This window comes from Aethalodelphis obliquidens, unplaced genomic scaffold (assembly GCF_003676395.1).
Source record: "Aethalodelphis obliquidens isolate GAN/ISIS:26980383/991018 unplaced genomic scaffold, ASM367639v1 scaffold10, whole genome shotgun sequence".
NCBI classification, from domain to species: Eukaryota; Metazoa; Chordata; class Mammalia; order Artiodactyla; family Delphinidae; genus Aethalodelphis; species Aethalodelphis obliquidens.
In genome coordinates, this window is record NW_020837954.1 from 30,634,154 (window position 1) to 30,654,830 (window position 20,677).

At 41.3% G+C, this 20,677-nt stretch overlaps 1 pseudogene; it reads left to right on the forward strand.

The window, feature by feature from the left end:
* The first annotated feature begins 399 nt into the window (after positions 1–399).
* Positions 400–811, forward strand: LOC113622986 (60S ribosomal protein L23 pseudogene; annotated as a pseudogene).
* Positions 812–20,677: the final 19,866 nt, after the last annotated feature.

Below are 20,677 nucleotides of genomic sequence, written 5' to 3' on the forward strand. Positions count from 1 at the left end.
CTGAGTGGGAAAACCATTTCAAAAGCAGTGAGACAACATGGGTGAAGCTTGAAGACATTATGCTAAGTGAAATAAGCCAGACAAAGAAGGACAGATATTGTAGATTTCGCCTATATGAGGTGCCTAGAATAGTTAACTGCATAGAGACAGAAAGTAAAATGGTGTTTGCCAGTGGCTGAGGGGAACGTGGAATGGGGAAACCTTAGTGTTTAATGGGTACAGAGTTTGTTAGTAGTGATAAAAAACAAAGTTCTGAAGATAGTGGTGATGACTGCACAAGATGAGACTGACTGAATGCCACAGAATTATACACTCAAAAAGGCTTAAAAGGGTAAATTTTATGTTATATATATTTTACCACAATAAAAAAAAGCAATGTGGCCTTTTTTCATGTTCGAGATGTACAAGCAAGGATGTGGTGGTTCCTCCCATGCAAAATTCTGCATTTCTGGGGTCTTCTGGTAGGAACCATGATGAGCTATGCTGACAGCACGGGAGCCAAAATTCTGTGTACTATCTCTGTGAAGTGGATCGAGGGATGGTTGAACAGATTCCTGCTGCTGATGCAGGTGACATGGTGATGGCCACAGTCGAGAAAGGCAAACTGGAGCTCAGAAGGAAGATACATGCAGCAGTGGTAATTCAACAACGGAAGTCATCCTGGAGAAAGATGTTCCTTTATTTTGGTATCATGTGGAGGTCATAGGAAACAGTAAAGGCAAGAGGAGAGGCTCTGCCATCATAGGGCCAGTTGCAAAGGTGTGCGCAGACTTGTGGCCTAATTGTGTCCAATGCTGGCAGCATTGTATGATTCTCCAGTGTTTTTGTTTAAAAAAAACCCATCCCATTAAAAATTATTTGCTCCCAACCCCCCCAAAAGTAAGTAATGAGGATATTCAAAGCTAACTTGTTTCCTTTTTTAAAGAAAACACACACACAAAAAGGAAAACATGCCCTAGTGTCATCTATAGTGAGAGTTAGGGCTTCTGTTTGACAGTGGGGTCTCTAACTGACCTCTGCTTAACTGACTCAGAGGATTAGCCAACGCCATCTGCTGCATCTGTAGGATCTACTGACCAAGGCTCAGGAAAAGCTGATGCGCCTCACCACTACATATGCTTGTGCATTCTGCTTCCACCAGTTTGTTGAATGCCTCCTAAGATTCGGTTAGGATTGTCCCCAAACCTGTTTACACCAGGTTATTTTAATTATACAATTTAATTAGATATTATGTAAGATGAAATGTGAGCTCACAAAGAAAGTTGTTTCTATGAAAACCAGATTGAATGCCTTAGTAAAACTTGATAAAGTTGGGCTCTAAAAAAATATCGCAGGGCTTCCCTGGTGGCGCAGTGGTTGAGAGTCCGCCTGCCGATGCAGGGGACGCGGGTTTGTGCCCCGGTCCGGGAGGATCCCACATGTCGTGGAGCGGCTGGGCCAGTGAGCCATGGCCGCTGAGCCTGCGCGTCCAGAGCCTGTGCTCCACAACAGGAGAGGCCACAACAGTGAGAGGCCCGCGTACCGCAAAAAAAAGCAGATATATCTTTTCAGATTAGCTTTGGCTACATATAAGAGCATGACCAAAAAAACCCAAACAAGAAACCAAACAGAGGCTTAATTGAGATAGAGGTGTCTTTCTTTCTCTCATAAAACAAGTCAAGGAAAGGGTGATGTTGATGATGAGGTACACTTTGCATATGTAGTGGCAGGGAGCATAGGAAAAGTCTCTGTGCCTTCCTCTCAATTTTGTTGTAAACCTAAAAAAATGTCTTTAAAAATTTTTTTTTAAAGAAGAGAAAGAAAGAGAACAAATATTGCAGGTAAATAACATTCTTGCCCTCAAAGGAGCAACCATAATCTGTGAGGATAATTTTAGAGAAGGTAACTTTTGTACTTACCTTCAAAATTCCCTTGTTGATACTATAAGAATACATACATATTGAGGTGGATGGATCCTTGGAGGGGTGCAGTCTGAGTTTCTTTGCTAGAATTTTGTTTATAGAGCACTAAAGCTGCTCTCACCACCATCACCTCCCCACCAGATGTGAAATGTTTCAAGTAGGCAAATTCAGAACACTTTGACAATTTTTGTTTTATTTTGCTTCTTAGGGGAGTCCCAAACCATCCCTGTCCTCCTACCCCATCCTCAGAAAATTTCTAGACCAAGAATCGATTATGCCTTATCTGTTTACACTAAAAAAAGGAAAGAAGACCTAGTAATGCAAATTTCTATTTATTGAAAAAGTTAAGTACAGTTTTTATGGATAATATGTAGAATTTAGGAGGATTGCCCTTTCTTTCCGCCATCTGTGAGTGTATATATTTGGTTTTTTGGCGGGGATATTCCCCCACCTTCCTTAATTCTTTCCTCCTTCCCTTCCTTCCTCCCTCCTTTCCTTCCTTAATTCATTACAAAAGATTCAGAGTCGGTGTACAATTCCTGACAAATGCAAAAGCTCTAAACCTCTGATTCTGTGATTGCTGAGGAAGAAGAGTTCCCCTGCTTGGGGCAGCAGGAGACAGCTGTCTGCTGCAGGCTCTGGCACCAGGTCTCCCATCCAGGCGTCCTCCGATGCCTCTGCCCCTAGCCCACTGCCAACCAAGGGTGCTTCAGAGAGAGCATCTCTTTTCTGCCTTTCTGAAGGGTTTTTTTTCCCACTGAGTTGTGCCCCTGCCAGTTCTATCTGAGCTCACTTGCATTGATTCCTAAAAATCATCAACATCTCAGGTTTTTTTCTTTATTCAACTGCTTGCAAATATTAAGCATGGGGTAACTTTTCTGAAAAGTTAAATGGAAAAGGTGAGTTAACAGGGTATTGAATGTAGAATGCCCTGTACTCTTGGTCGAGGGAAAGAGCATTCTAAGCAATAATTTTAAATCCTTTTTAGTGAATACCTTGAAGCAATGAAAAGAGTAAAAAAGCAAGCTCAGTGGAGAGCATTAGGCAATTACCATTGAAAATTATTTAAGCTTAAATAACTAAAATAATTTATTCTATAAAATCATATGAAGTACTGGAAAGGATTCTGCATGGTTAATTTGCTTTCCTACGTACCAGCTACAGAGGTTAAGCAAAAATGTTGAATTCTGAAACTCTCAACTTAGTGAATTAATATAGATTTGGGAGTGGCGTTAAATACCTGAAGATGATGAAGAGTGTTTGCCACAAATGGATTAACAAATGGGATTAAATGATTTCCAGTGATATGAAAGCATAATAAAATGGAAACCCTGAGTCCCCCACAAGTGATGAGCTTCTCCCCCCAATTCTTCTGCCATAAAATGAACACTTACTAGTATTTAGAGAGAACCACTAGAGCGTGGTGGTTAAAACATAGACTCTGGATTCAGGTCGCATGAGTTTGAATCGCAGTTCTGCCACTTCAAGCTATATGCCCTTGGGCAAGTTAACTAAGCACTCTGTGCCTTGGTCTCACCTGTTAAGTAGGACCCATGTGTGAATTACTAGTGTAAGTGCTTAGAGGCGGGCCAGGCACACAGGAAGCACTATGTGTTAGCTATTCCTATCTGTTACACACGCATTCTTTGCTTGTTGGAACTGTGAGCTCTGGCGGAGCTGCGTCCATCAGCACGGTGGATGCAGGGGTCCTTATAGTGGGATGCTCACATCCCGTGGCTCCTCACCATTCCTGGAGCTGGGGGTAGGTTTATGAGCACTTATAGTGGAGGTGGGGGAGTGTCTTCTCATCTCACTGTCACTGCTCAGGAGGTTCACTCCCATTGTATGGAGGGGTCCAGTGGTTGCCTGTTCCTGCCCTCAGGACTCCACTCGATAAAGATTTCTTGAGTACCTGCCATGTGCCAGTCCCTGCTGAAGCGCTGCTAATACTGAGACTGACAAGCACCACATGTTCTGGAGGCCACAGTGAGACACAGTGTGACATAATGAGACACAGAGACAAACACACAGAGGCAAGCACAAAACACCAGGAGAGCCAACAGGATGTACCAACTGGGCTTTGGAAGGATGAGGAAAGACTTTACCCAGAGGATGACTTACTAATTGAATGTTGAAGAATTGATGGGATTCTCCAGACAAGCAAAAAAGGATTAGACAGGAGAAACCAAGTACCAAGGTGCCTAGAATGTGACTAGTTTGGGGAATAGTAAGTCATGTTCTATGGATCTTGCCCTGGTCTTAGGTCAACCCTCTGGCAAGACTGGCTCGTCCACACGACACTTTCCTAGGTAAGAGGACAGAGTTCAAGCGTGGTGAGTTGAGCACAGGATGGACCATCCCTACTGCTCCTGGGCTGGGAGCGCTGTGCTTTGGTCCTGAGCTCTGGCTCCCATCTGTTTCTGTCGTTCTCCTCAAGGTTAGGGACTACACATGACTCTTCTCTCTATATCTTCCGTGACAGCATCTCAAACTGGATTTCTCATAACACCTACAACAGAATCACATGGGAGCATGTTTAAAAATGCAGATTTCCACCCCCTATCCAGCTCTACTGAATCAAATATACTGGGGTGAGTGACAGAAATCTTCATTTTTAATCAAGAAAAGGGCTAGAGTAGAAATATATATTTTAAAATATATTCCACCAGGAATTCTGATACTGTAGTAAGGAAACCACTGCCCAGTAGGGCCCAGTAGAGCACATACTCAGTATTTAATAAATGATAGACTAAGTGGCTATCTAAGGGTGGAATGTGATCCAGACCAAGTAGGGCAGAGGAATGGAAAAGTCCCGGAATAGGATAATGGGCAGTTATTTCCATGAAAAGGAAGCTTGACAACCTAAGTGTCCATTGACAGATGAATAGATAAAGAGGATGTGATACATATATACAACCGAATATTACTCAGTCATTAAAAAGAATGAAATAATGCCATTTGCAGCAACGTGGATGGACCTGGAGATTATCCTACTAAATGAAGTAAGTCAGACAGAGAAAGACAAATATCATGATATCACTTATATGCAGAATCTAAAAAAAAATGATGCAAATGAACTTACAAAACAGAATTTACAAAACAGAAATAGACTCACAGACTTAGAGAATGAATTCAGGGTTACCGGGGGGAAGTGTGGGTGGGAGGGATAGATTGGGAGTTTAGGACTGACAATGTACACACTACTGTCTTTAAAATATATAACCAACAAGGACCTACTGTATAGCACAGGGAACTCTGCTCAGTATTCTGTAATAACCTAAATAGGAAAATAATTTGAAAAGGAATAGATACATGTATATGTATAACTGAATCGCTTTTCTGTACACCTGAAACTAACATTGGTAATAAACTACGCTGATATAAAATAAAAATTGGGGGGCTTTCCTGGTGGCACAGTGGATGAGAGTCCGCCTGCCAATGCAGGGGACACGGGTTCATGCCCTGGTCTGGGAGGATCCCACATGCCGCAGAGCGGCTAGGCCCGTGAGCCATGGCCGCTGAGCCTGTGTATCCGGAGCCTGTGCTCCGCAATGGGAGAGGCCACAACAGTGAAAGGCCCGCGTACCGCAAAAAAAAAAAAAAATTTTTTTAATTAACAATTACTCGTAAATTTTTCAGGGTTCAAATTTACATGATTGTCTCATAAATATGCATTTCTATATGTATTATATATGTTAAATAAATACACACACACACACACACACACACACGGAAGCTTGAGGTCCTGGGGTAGGGGGGGGTGGATGTGGTGTGGGCCAATCTGAGTCTTCTTTCCAAGACAGCATCTAGGTGGAATCCTTGACTCAGAGCCCTCTTCTGCCCGTGCCCACATCTCCTTTCCCAGACCTTGCTCTCCACAAGGCACCTTTCCCCTAATTTCTTCTCCAGGGCAGGGTTAGACAAATAGTTATCTTTGTAGCTTCAGTGAGCACAGAGACAGCATCACTACAAGCACAAGGTTTGCTGTGGTTAGTGACACCCTGGTTTCTCAGGCTCCACCCCACTCCTCTTTTCAAAAAGGGAAAAATCTATTTCTTCAGACCTCTGCAGACCAGCAGATGAATCAGACAAAATTTTCAACAGGTGATAACAAGATGAATATGGTTGACCATTGAATAACACGGGTTTGAACTGCAGGGGTCCACTTACATGTGGATCTTTTTCAATAAATACTTCTTACAAGGACTTCCCTGGCAGTCCAGTGGTTGGGACTCCACGCTTCCACTGCAGGGGGCCCAGGTTCAATTCCTGGTCGGGGAACTAAGATCCCGCAGGTTGCCCGTCGTGGCCAAAAAAAATTTTTTTTAAAGAAATACTTCTTACAGTACAAAGGTGGTTGAATCTGTGTACACTGAGGACCACCTGTAAAGTTACATGCAGATTTTAGCCTGTGGGGAGGGTCAACACCCCTAACTCCCATGTTGTTCAACAGTCAACTATATATCACAAATTCCTGATAAATATATCCAAATGAATATATTGCAAATTCCAGGTAAGAGCACCGTCCTTCCAAAGCCCTGGTTTTCAACCTTGGCTGCACATTGGAATCACCTGGGGAGCTTTAAAAAGTACTCCTGCCAGGTCTCAAGTCCAGAGATTCTGAGCTACTGGTCTGGGGGTGAAACCTAGGCATTGGGGATTATTTTAAGTTCCTGAAGGGGATTCTGTTGTGGGTTGAGCATGACTGCTGTAGAGACACCATCATGTGAGAAATTCCAGTGGTAGATTCTTTAAGCCTCCTAACGAGTCAGTCCATGGAAGGATAGTTGGGAGCACAAGGGCAAAAAAACCCCTCACTGGGCCCATGAGCTGGATAAAGGGAAGCTCAGCAAAACATGCTCACAACCATCTAAAACATCTCTAGAAACAGAAGGAGGTGAAGAATTGCAACAGGTTGGAAGGAATTCTTAGATAAATAGCTTGATGTATAAAATGATGAATCTCCCATAGGGCACGTTATGAGGGGCAATCGATGGTTTCCAAACTGCCTTATAAGAAGAATGAGCTCCATTAACCATATGGGTTTTGCTTTACTGGGTGGGAATTAGAAATCTGGGGCCAGAGCTGAATTGTCGATACCAGCAGTTGGTGTTCTCCAACCTTCTCATGTAAAGCCTTTGGCGTTTCTACATTTTGAACAAAAATGTAAAGAATATCACTTTGAAAGGGATCCAAGTTATTAAGTTCTCTTGTCTTAGTCTGTACCTGTCCATCATTCCCTCTACCTCCTTGGAAAAAGGCTCTGGTCCAGGTCCTCCCTCTGCAAAGACAGTGATGTCCAATCCAGACTGCTATTGACAATGAAGGGGGAAGCTCAAAGCACACTTCTTTCTGAGATAGCATTTTTATTACAACTATTGTAAAATCTCTAGCCAATTTAGATTACTTTTAATTGTGCAATTATAAAATACATTAGCCAACATGTTTCAATTTTTTAAGAAATCCTTACTAACGTTGGTACTTAATAAGCATTTTTTGTAAAGATTTTACTTCTTTTTTAAGTCAATTCTTAATCTTTCTTAACAGGCACATAAGTGAAAGGATAGGTTGCCTGAAAAGGGATCCTGAGCAGAAAGTGGCATCTTTCTGGCTATTAGTTGGATGACAAGGTGATAAACAGCTAGACTCCCCAGTGGAGGGGAATCAGAGATCGTGCAACTGTCATCTGAAGTCAACCTGGTTGCAACTACACAGCTAGTGCATTTTCAATGTCATGACCCATTAGCTTGCATATAAACTACTAAGTAACCTAATTTAACAGCCACGTATTTGAAACCAAGTCCTGAAGTAAGTGTTCGGCAGGTGTGGTCTCTCTCTCTAACACCTTATAATCTTAATGGGGAGAGAATGTACGTTTTTCCATACTAAGCAGTCATGAAGCCAACTCTATCTCAGCATAGATAGGTGATGATAGATCATGTACCTACATTTTAACTCCATTATTTCATCTGCAAAATCATGATACTTACACACTGGGTTGTTACAAAGTGAAATAACTGTACATCATTGAAATAAGATATTTAAATACCTGAGCATTAAGTAACAGCTCAAGAAATGTTACTTCATCTATTAATCAAGGGGAGAAAGAACTTAAAGATCATCTGGTCTAGTACCTTCATTTTAAAGATAAGAAACTGAGGCCCAGAGCAGTAAAATGACTTGCCCAAAGTCACACAGCTAGGAAGAGGCAGAGCAAATAAATAAAGGAATCATATGTATTTTTCTTTGGATTTCTCAGAAAGTGATTGTCAGAGCTCTTCAAAATTGCACATTGTCCTCTAAAATGAGGGCCCCAGAACAATGACCTGAGGTCATTTAAATGACAAAATATAAGTCCCCCTTCTAGGTATAAAGCCACATTCATCTGTTTTCAGTTGAGAAATCTGCTAATGGCTCTTACCAGGTCTTTCCCAGCGGAAGCACAGAACTAAAGCATTTGCAGCCTAAGGATTCCCTCCCACTGTTTGTAGATCAAACACAAACAGAAACAGTAGGAGGCCGGGCCATCTCTAACTGAGAGAATCAATATCAATGAAACAGACAAAATCCCAAAATCTCAAAAATAATGAAAACAAAGATATCCAAGTAATAAAATCTGCTGGAATCACAAAGACAACACAACCCCGATCTCAGCTGGCTCAAAGAAAGTGTCCATTAACAAGGGATTAACACAAGGGAAGTATACAACCAGTCAATAGGAAATGAAAGCATTTCACAGTCTAGCCCCATTTGAGCCCACCCTCGGATTATGGATGAGGGTGTGCTGAGATGGTGTCGTTCTGACTAGAGAGTCTCCAGAAACCGTTAGCTATATGCCACCTTAAAGAAACATCCCAAACCGCTATTAGTTGGACTGAAAATTTGGAACTGATGAGCCAGAAGATGAGACAAAGCGCTGACTAATTGCTGTTTTTAGGCTTGTCCGTTGTAATTTTCAGCAGACCCTTGGAAAGAAAGCCTCGATCACCATAGTACCTTTTAAAATGTGCATGTTAAAATATCAAAGTTCCGGAATGTCAGAGATTTGGGGGTCTCTGGGAGAGAGGGGAAGGGAAAAATGAAACAAAACAAAAAACTGGAATCAAATTTTATTGTCTTATCATAAAATAAGTAAAATGGCATTCCCCATGCCCTATATGAAGATCATGTGGGCATTTGTCAATATAAAATACCATAGTGTGCATGAAATCAGAAGCAAATCTCCAATGAATATAGTTGACCTGTGAGCATAAATTAGTATAATAATTAAAGTCTTAGAATGGTGGTAATACTTCTAGTTAATAGCCACGTAGCCCATAGATTTGCATTAAACGTATGACATTTATGTGATAAAATTCAAACATTTCATCAAGTGTTAACACATAAAAAGTAAAATAATTCTTTTATTTATTTTTTGCTTATTTTATTTGTGGGAGAAGCTATGACTACATCCATTTGATCAGCATATCTGTAACCAGGTACAATGACTTCAGAGGAAATGGATTTTGTGAGTTTGTTTGCTGATCATTAGGAACGCCAAAAAGAGCCTCCATTTAAAAAGATTGCCTGGGACTTCCCTGGTGGCGCAGTGGTTAAGAATCTGCCTGCTAATGTAGGGTAGGGCACACGGGTTCAAGCCCTGGTCCAGCCTTGAATGGGGGAAGATCCCACATGCCACGGAGCAACTAAGCCCGTGCACCACAACTACTGAGCACACGTACCGCAGCTACTGAAGCCCTCACTCCTAGAGTCCATGCTCTGCAACAAGAGAAGCCACCACAATGAGAAGCCCGTGCACTGCAACGAAGAGCAGCACCCGCTCGCCACAACTAGAGAAAGCCCGCCATGCGCAGCAACAAAAACCCAACGCAAACAAAAGTGAATAAATAAATTTATAAATAAATACATGTTTAAAAATAAAAAGACTGACTGGCACTGTGGCCACAGCAAACTCTGTGGTCTGACCTGCAGAATTGCCCTGGCGTGAAAATTTGACTTTTACCCTTGGCGACTTATTACAACAAAAGGAAAAGAGTAAAGAACAAAGAAGAGGGAATGGCCAAACTTTGAATCCCTCACAGACAGCTTAAAGAGGTTCAGGATCATTTTAATTGAAAATGTCCCAATGCTCACCAGTAGCTAAGGGGCCATATTTCACACATGACCGGCTGATCAGGACACACCATCAAATATCTGATCTGCAACAGGACAGAATGTTTAAAATTGGGACTGCCCCAGAAGGTCTGACAAATCTGTGAGTTTCCCTATAATGGATTCTGTTGCTGGCCTAGAAGAAAGTCATGTTTATGATGGCTTCTCCCGTTCCTGGTCCAGGCCAGAAAAAAAGAGCACCTATTTGCTAAGGGGCCTGTTTGAGGAATGAAACCTGGAGCTCTGCAATCCAGAGTCTAACTCATCATCTTCTGTCCCTGAAAAATCTTTCCTCCACAGCTTTTGTGTCTACGTGTTTGTATACACAGCCTCACACATGTCACCCACTTGTTTTCCAATTACTAAAATAGTCCTCATTTTATCTACAGCATCCCATGTCTGCTAAGAAGAAAATGTTATTTTACCAAAAACGTGAAGCTTAGTTCCAATAACTTGCTACCCAAAGGCAAAGGATTTGAGGCAGCTCTTTGGGACTAAAAACACATTAGTAAAAGCTTAGATAGAATAGGGAAAATAATTAGTTTTGGAATTGTTTTCTGTATCTAGCTGTTGGGAGAATCTTTTCATGTAGGTGGTCTCCAAACCTTAAAAAAAAAAAAATCACTTAGCATTCTGTCTTTAAAAAAAAATTTCTCTAAACAGAGACTATTTTAATATTGCACAACGGAACTGCAGCCAATTGTGCTGCGATCACCAACATCCAAGGAGGGTTATAAGGAAGGTGGGATACTACACCTTCTCTGGCGGGATTTCAACATGGTGCCTTAAGTCAAGAAACCTGTGTGCCTACCTGCGCCCATCGAGTGTGGGAACGTGATAAATAAGATAAGGTCCTCAGGAGGCTGCAAAGCACTTAAGACATGAGCATGGGTTTTGGAATCAGATAACCCTGGAATCCAACCCCAACGTGATAGATGCTAAAATTACTTGTCTAATCAGTCTCTTCTTATTCTTTGCTAAAAGAATCCAGCTTTACAGTTCATTGTTCAGATAAAAATACTGATACTGTTTCCTGGCTTTCCCGGCAGACAGAGGTAGCCATGAAACATGCTCTGGCCAATGAGATGCCGGATATGATTCTGGGGAAACTTTTTAATTAAGAAGGGCAGCCGCAGCTGGCAGGGTCCTTCACCTCTCAATCCTCCTCCCCTCTTCCTGCTAGAGGTCTAGCAGCCACATGGCAATGACGAACCCAAGGACAAAAGCCAACACACTCTGAATGGCGGAGTGGAAAGACAAAGAGCTGGGTCTTTGAGCCAATGCAGCAACCCTAGGTGGCCTCCCTTCAACAACTTTTTGCATAGACCAAGTAAACTCCAACTTGCATTAAGCCACCAGTTGTCAGGTGTTCTATTACTTGCAACCAAGCCATTTCTGAATGATAAATCAATGTCTCTGAGCTTCATTTCCTTATCTACAAAATGGGGATCTAATCTTTATCAACTTTGAAGATTTGCTGTAAAACCTGGTTGGTACATGTATAATTCCTAGCCCAATACCTGACTCACGGTAATAATTGGAGGCTATTATTATTATTTATTGGTAAGATTGAAATGAGTATTTCTTTTTCTTTCAGGAAACTTAAAGCAGCAGAGCCCAGCTTTCCCTGAGATGGGGACTCTTCTGGGCAAGGTGCTGAGGTCATACTGGGGTGGAAGCCTTACCTAAGTAGGATGGTCTATAAATAGTCAATATCCAAAAACTGCATCCTTCTGTTCTTACTTTAGGAGATTTTTCTGGCTTATTGCTAATGCACACTAGCTGTTTCTAACACTTAGAGAGCAAGCTGTTGCCTTGTTTATAGTGAAGCTGAATTCCTTGGCTGTATTTCATTCCTGAGCAGTAATAGCAGCAAACTGCAAAATTAGCATCTAATAGGGCATTTCAATTAAAAACCAGAGAAACATTATTTGGACCACAGAGTTTTGCCTCCAAAGATAGCACTTCTTTTTTTTCTTTCTTTTTTTTTTTCTTGAGTATGTGGAATTGCCGTTAACTCTGCTTTATTTAGTGTGATATGCTTTTGGCCTCCTGGTTTCAATTTTGGCGACAAAATGATCAGTTGTTGCTTTTTCACCTTGTAATAATTAGTTTTAGGAGAAGGCTGTTGATATTTGGGGTCCAGCACAATCAATACAAGGGGCTTAAAAATAAATCATATGTCGTGATTTAGAGCATCCCTGGCCATGTACATCACAGCAGCAAGGCGCTGGGCGTTACTGCCCTACCCCTTCTGTTACCTTGCTACAACTCAGCCCAATAACTTAACAGTAACACCTCTTTTTCTGAACTTCAGCTAAGCTAAATTTGGAATGCTAGTCAATGAAGGGTGAGATTTGGTCCAGGCCAGAAAAAGGAGCACCTATTTGCTAAGGGGCCTGTTTGAGGAATGATAACTGGAGCACATAGCTATAATGAGTCTCTCTGTCAGTAAAGCAGGAGTTTTCCACACTACAAAAATTCCAGTCAACTTTTCCAAGGTATTTTGAGTTTCTTAGTTTCCTAGAGGCAGGTATATGCTAGCACTGTCCAGCAGAAACGTAATGTGAACCACAAATGCCAGTCACATATGTAATTTTAAGGTTTTTAGTAATCACTTTTTTAAAAAAAGTAAAAAGACACAGGTAAAACTAATTTCAATAATATATTTTACCCCAAAATATATCCAAAATATTATCATTCCAACATGCAATCAAAAAAGTTAATGAGATAGTTTTACCTTTTTTGTTGTTGTTGTATTAAATCCTTAAACTCTGGTGTGTATTTTACACTTACAGCATATCCCAGTGCAGACTAGTCACATTTCAGGTGTTTAATAGCCACATGTGGCCAGTGGCTAACATACTAGATTGTAAGGCCTAAAATTTCATGTGCTGCCTTGATATCTTTGAGCCTCACAGGGCCAAGTCCTAACTCTGAGCTTTCCTGCTCTTGCCAGATATGCCTCCCCCGCTAGGGAGGAAAGGCTCCCTAGCCAGCTAGTTCCCCTAGCAGCCAGACCAGCTGCTCCCTACCTGGTTCTCCACCTAATGAGTTTCACCTCTCTGCAAGCCTGTGGCATTATTCAGACAAGAAAATCACATCCTCCTGTGGGAACCAGACACCATCCCACCCTCTTACTACTACAGAGCTTGTCTCCTACAGTCCCTGCTGCTTCACTTTACGACCTGTATGTGGCTCTGCATGGTATGTGGTGTCCTCCCCCAGGCTGTGAGTACATGGGACCAATAAACTGCTGTCAATCTCATCTGTTGTGTCCAGTGTCACTTATTCAGTTTTCCCTGGAACCTTAGGGCAAGACTCTCTCTCGCACCCACGAGGTTAAGAGAAGATGAGCAAAACAATAGCATGAGTCTATGCTTTTAAGGAGTTTTAGAGTCAATTTTTCAAAATATCTGGAAGAATTTGGACTCATCTCTTAGTTTTCCAACGTTTGCATTTATAGCACATTGTCTGTGATGTACATTGTCTGAAAAAGTTTAGTGGTACCTTTGTCATATATTTTCTTACTTTGTTAACATTTTTGGTATTGCCTCATCTTTTAGCTCAGATTTGTAGGTCGTTCTGTGTTGGTTCTGTATTATCTTGTTGCATATTCTGTCCCTAATTCCTACCTAAAAGAAATGATAGATTGAATTTAACCTATTAAAAAAAAACCCCACACATTGCCACATAGGACATTGTCCACGAGGAAGCACCTGAGTTCTCCCTCTAGGACCATGCATAATCCCCTCCATCAGCAATGCTAGACATAACAGGTAGCTTTGAGTCATCAGCTGCTCCCAACAGATTTATGTGGGTGATTTGCTTTATCAGTAAAAGTAGCTATAGGGAAAAATTTCATCTATAAACATATGATAAAATAAAAATTGGATTTCACTTCATATAGTCTATTGAGGCTCAGCTTTGTGAGAACCACTCCTAGGACAGTGTAAAGAACACCATTTCTGTGTTCATTCAGAAGGGATTGGAAATCCTAGCTTTATCAATCAGTAGAGATGTTTTACTTCTCTGGCCTCGGTTTTCTCTTCTATAAAATGCAGATGGTAAGTTGCCTACCTCCTAGAACTTTTGAAGGATGTAATGAGAAGATCCACATTATGTACTTACACAGAACATATAAATGGTACTATTACTGTATGTCGCATGCTTTTTAAAAAATATTTATTTATTGATTGATTTTTGGCTGCGTTGGGTCTTTGTTGCTGCATGTGGGCTTTCTCTAGTTGCGGCGAGCAGGGGCTACTCTTTGTTGCGGTGTGTGGGCTTCTCATTGTGGTGGCTTCTTTTGTTGCAGAGCATGGGCTCTAGGTGCATGGGCTTCAGTAGTTGTGGCACGGGGGCTCAGTAGTTGTGGCTTGAGGGCTCTAGAGCACAGGCTCAGTAATTGTGGCACATGGGCTTAGTTGCTCCATGTCACGTGGGATCTTCCCAGACCAGGGCTACGAACCCGTGTCCCCTGCATTGGCAGGCAGATTCTTAAACACTGAGCCACCCGGGGAGTCCCCACATACTTATTTTTAATTCTAACAACTATCACAGGAATCTGTCTTAGAAAGAAAACTCTCTGATTGGAAAAAAATACTTTAATAAATGCCCATTATAGAATATGGGACCACAAAAGTTTTTTTTTTTTGGCTTGTTTTTCCATATCACAAGAATATGCTATTTATGACAACCCCACCAGTGATTAGAATCAGAGGGGAGCAGTATTTTGCTATCTCCGGTGACTGGCATCTAATAAAAGCAGAAGCCTCCCTTATCTATAGGCTGGTGACTAGGCTTCTGTTAGAGTTTCTTTCCCCTTGACAGTTATTTACCTACATTTTTCAGCTTGGAGAAATTTCCGTTTTCTTCCTGAAAATAGGTGCTTTAAACAGAAGACACAGGAGCATAGAGACTCACCAGGGAGGGAAAGAAGCATAAGGTGAGGGAATGTGCCCGAAACAAATTTCTCCCCCTTCATCCCTCCCTAAGGCTGGTGCTGAGCAAATTATCATCTTAAATAACAAGGAAGAAGGGAGTGAATATTTATTGAGTGTCTACCTCACACGTGTGTTTTGCTGGATACTTTAGATAATAATTAAAACAACAACTTAGCTATCATTTAAAAAATAAGTATTTGCTAAGTATTGTACTAATTGTCTCACATCTATTTTTTTCAGTTCATCCTCATGACAATGTCATAAAGCAGATAAGTAGTTACCTCCATTTTACAGAGGAGGAAATAGAAGCTCAGAAAGGCTAAGTAACTTATCCAAGGTCACACAGCTAGTTATTCTAATTCCAGCATCTGGAACGGAGAAGCTGGAGCCGCCTGACTCTAGTACACGTGTGTGCTCTTTTCCACCCACCTCAGTACCTCTCAATAGGCAAAGATCTCCGTGGGAAAGACTGCCCTTTCTTATGAATCTTCACATGCCCAGTTCTAGTGGAGTCCCTCACTCATAGTAGGTGCTCAGTAAATCTTTATAGAATGAATAATAGTAGAGAATAGACTGGAGAAAAGTAGTATGGTGTGTTAACATACTGCAAAGGAGCAAGCGAGGGAAGGAGACAAGTGGGTGTCCTTCATAATTCAGAGTGACACCATGGAACACGCTGCACCATCCTTGGTCGGCTACATTTAATGACGCCCATACCTGATTTGCATGGTCGGAAATAAAGTCAACTGCAGCGACCATCATTTGGTGAGTCTGGTCGGTCTCTTCGTACCTGCTGATTTCCATTAAACGCTGTTTAGAAAAATAATTGTGTGACTCTGCCCTGTTGGCATTAAATATAAATCGTTGGTTTGGCTGCTAAAATACAACATTCAAGGAGTGCAGAGGCTTTTTTTTTTTTTTTTTTTAAAGATGCTTTAGCTGAAGACAGGAGCTACTCGATGGTTTCCCATTGCAATCTGCCACACGTGCGCCGCTCGCTTTGCTGGAGGTGCTGTACTGCCCGTGTCGAAGAGCCATCAGTCACGGATTACGGCTGCAAGGGGTGCCTGGGTTTAATCTCATTTTTGAATGAATTAATATTATTAGTTTTGACAAATTAATGGTATTAAATGTGCAAGGTTAGTATGATTTATGTCCACATCCACCTATTACTAGATGTGCCTCATTCTTGTGTATGAAAGCTTATTGAATCAATTCAGTGGAATCCTCTCTTTTCTGTTTTCTAATTACTTTATTTGAAGCTTTAAAAAATGGACTAGTATACCTATGGACGAGAGTTTACTGATATAAATCTGTACTTCAGTCCATGCTATAAGGGGCTGTATAACTGAGTCAGTCAACAGAGGAAGATAAGATTTTGTGGTAGTTTATTGTATGTCCTTACAAATGTAATCACAGGTATGCTCCATTCAGGGAAATCCTATCCTCTAGAAAAGCTTCAAGTCTCCCCTCCTGCCCTTTTCCCTTCCAATTAAAAAAAAAAATCAGTGCTAAGATATACACATTTCCTCCACAGGGAAGGAAGGTGGGAAGGAGGGAGGGAGGGAAGGAAGGAAAATAGGGCCATATGCTTCTGTGTATCTTTTTCAATTTGAAACCAATTTTTTTCTAACCTAAGTCTAAATGAAACACATATTGTTAGAGTTGTATGTCAGCAAAACTAAAATTCGTGCCCATGGTTGAAGTTTTTGGAGAGATGATGATCAAATGTGAATGACCCCAAATGATTTTTGTAATAGTATTTTTAATTATTAATTTAAGGGGTCATAATGTTGAATGCTGTGAACCTGCTCATTTTTTAACCAGGACACCAGTGCATACGTTGATTGTGGCATACAGCAATTGTCACCTTTATTTCCTGCTTTAAAAACCTCAGATTTTCTTCAGATAATAGGCAGAGATTTCTTGATTTTAAGAAAGGTAGACTCTTCCTACCAGGTCTATGGTAATCTCATTATCCTTTGTGGTGATTCTGGTCAGTGAGATGTAAGAAGAAGGATAAAGCTTTTTAACTCCAACGTCAAGTGCAGTGCCTGGTACTCAATAACCATGTATTGCATTCATGAGATATATTCAATCTATATGTTATTAATGGGTATTTAACATAAAGCTGTTCTATACACTTGTATCTTTAATAACTTCTACAGACTTTTTCCTAGAATGTACATATACGTACTCAAGTGACCTATGATTCCCCTCCTGGATACCTATATCTCTTCATTTAAAATTTCCACCATTTTCCATTCCATTAAAGCCTTTTGCTGACATTCTATAGAAGTGCTATCCAATGAAAATATAATTCAAGCCACATACGTAGTTTTTAATTTATTGGTGGCCACATTTAACAAGTAAAGAGAAACAGGTGAAGTTAATTTTAGTGTTATGTTTAATCAATATATTCAATATTGTTTTATTTCAACACAGAATCAGTATAAAATTTTGAGATATTTTACTTTCTCTTTTTCATATTAAGTCTTTTTTTCCAGTGTATCATATACAACAGCACATCTCAATTCACAATAGCCATTAGTGGCCAGACCTTCTTTTTCCCAGTCTAACTTATCCTATTGACCAGATAATTTCATATCATGTTCAATGTTTTGAAGTGTTTCCTTCCCTCAGTTATCAAATTTCTACTCATTTTATATCTTTCAATTTAATAAGTATATATTATTTAGTGCCTACTATAAAAACTGAAGGAAATACTTCCTACTTTTGAGCCACTTACCTGTTTGGTAAAGAGAGCCTACTCAGAACTCCTACTTTTCTCTCTCTATCATGCTTTGTATGCACCTGCCTTACAGTAATTATTAGGCCTTCTGCACTTAGGAAATGGCTAGGGAGACAGAGAGCACTGATTCTGCTTACAGGAGAGATTTTGGCCTATGTACTAGTGATAAATATGGTTTTGTATCACAGAGGTATAAACTGGAAGAGGCTTCAGAAGGTGGGAAGGTTAATTTTATGTGTCAACTTGACTGGGCCATGAGGTACCCAGATATTTGGTCAAACATGACTTGATGTTTCTGTGAGGGAATTTTGGGATACGATTAACATTTAAATCAGTAGCTTGAGGAAATGGAATTGCCCTCCATAATGTGGGTGAGCCTCATCCAATCAGTTGAAGGTCTGAATAGAACAAAAGACTGACCTTCCCCAAGTGAGAGTATTCTTCCTGTCTGAAGGCCTTTGAACTGAGACATCAGCTTTTTTCTGCCTTCCAACTCAAACTGAAACATCAAGTCTTCCTGGGTTTCACATCTGCTGGCCTCCAGACGGGAACCATACCATCAACGCTCCTAGGTCTCCAACCTGCTGACTCACCCTGCAGATCTTGGGACTCGCCAGCCTCCTTAAATCACACAAGCCAATTCCTTATAATAAATAAATAAATAAATAAATAAATAAATAAATAAATAAATAAATAAATATCCTATTGGTTCTATTTCTCTGGAGAACCCTAATACAGAAAGCTTTTCATCCAACCTCCCTCATTTTAGAGCAGAATCAGCTAAAGACCGGAGAGATTAGTGATTTGCTCAAGGTCACACAGCCATCTGGGGATGGATCAGGGTCAGAAACCAAGTCCTCCAATTCCTACGTCAGTGCTCTTGCACCCTGTACCACATGTGTACAGCACCACACTGGGATGCTCACACGCTCGCACTTTTTAAAAATGAAAGCAACCTACTTCAATGAGAATTTTGCTTTTGTACCCAGCAGGAGATATTTTTGGAACTCAAATCATGATAGAAAGTCCATCAGTTATATGAAGAGAATTCATTAGCTAGGAGGTGCAATTAAGGTTGGTGGTGAGAAGTCTGAAGCAGCGGGTGGTTTTTCAATAGCAATGGACAAACCTGCCTGGAGTTGTGGCTGAACCTGCGCATCTGGGTTAATGATTTAATGAGTAAGCTGATCTGAGATCTGAGGTTTCTGTTTGGCACATTCTCCTAGTATACTGTGTTCCAACCCAGAGTATCAGAGCCTTGAGAAGCTCAGGGATCTATGTTAGAAAATAGCAATGCTGGAGTGAGCTGGAGGTCCCAGCACAGAGGAGACACACAGCTGCTGAGACAGCCTGTCTTTGCCAAGGTGGGGTGAGAATAGTAGCCAACATTTACTGGTTGCCATGGCCAGGCACTCTTCTAAGCCTTTTCCTAGAGTTAACTCTTTTTTTTCTTTCTTTTTTTGTTTTTTAAGTCGCATCGCACCGCATGCAGCATGTTTGTTCCCCAACCAGGGATCGAACCTGTGCCCCCTGCAGTGGAAGCAGGGAGTCTTAACCACTGTCCCACCAGGGAAGTCCCTGGAGATATCTCATTTAATCCGACACTAATTCTATGAGGAGGTGCTGTCGATACCCCCTTTTTACATGTGGCAAAACTGAGGGACACAGAGGTCAGGAAATGGTGGGTCTGGGGTCTAGCCCAGGTGGTCTGGCTAAAGAGCTTGTGCCCTTAGCACACAGAAGCCTGGGCATGTTTCCTCAGAAAACCTGAAGTTTTATGTTTAATTCAAATATCTGACTTTCTCCACTGCTTCCTGGGTGGGAGTCCCAGCTCAGCCACTATTTAGCCACCTGCCCTTTCGCAAATCACACAGCCACTCTAGGCAACCATTTCCTTATATACAGATTATGTTGTTAGTTTACTTCCAACAATCACATCTAGCTATCAAGTTCTATGATCCTAATCACTCATTCTGAGATTATTCTATTTAAAACTTAGTTTTATCGTTACATGGATTCTTACTATAATCTTTTTCATTATATTCAGGAGATACCCTTAATAATACATAGGTGACAACTAATTTGTGAGTAAAACTCTGAGGGTGTATATTTTATCCTTTGAATGATATTTTAATATCATGCCCTTCTAATATTTTCAAATGGGATCAGAAAAGAAGGATTTCAGAAGGAACTTTTCTGAGACAAGGTTGAGCAATGCATTAAGCTAAATTTTCTAAGGGTACATGGAACTGTCATGAGTGGGGAAATACACAGTGCTTTGATAAATAGAGAGTCATTTTTGCCATAGTTTGTATTAATCACTGTCAGTGAAAAGAGCATGGTCTAGGCAGACAGGAGACAGGAACTGTAGCCCCAGCTCTGGCACCAGCTAGACTTGGGATCTCAGACAAGTCCTCTTACCCCCTAGCTCTCAATGTTTTGGGGGTTTTTATTGGTTTTTTTTTTTTTTTTTTTGCAGCCGTTGCGGAGCACAGGCTCCAGACGCGCAGGCTCAGCAGCCATGGCTCATGGGCCCAGCCGCTCCGCGGCACGTGGGATCCTCCCGGACTGGGGCACGAACCCGTGTCCCTTGCATTGGTAGGCGGACTCTCAACCACTGCGCCACCAGGGAAGCCCTGGTTCCCAGTGTTTGAAGAGAGTTGTTTAGTACAACCAATTTCCTTACCAGTATAATGGTGAAGACGTGGGCAGGGCCTCCTGAAAGGGCTCGTTTCTGGGGCCACTCCCCTAGTGTGGACCACCCGAGGTAACTGCACTCTTGGCATCTTTTACAGGCTCCGTGGGATATATCGTTAAAGGTGAAAATTTCAAACTTGCATTGAAATCATGTTGAGAAAAGTGCAAGAGGACATGGTCTCCCTCATCCTCTCTCCAACCCCAAGCACAGGATCCAGGAGAAGCTGCCC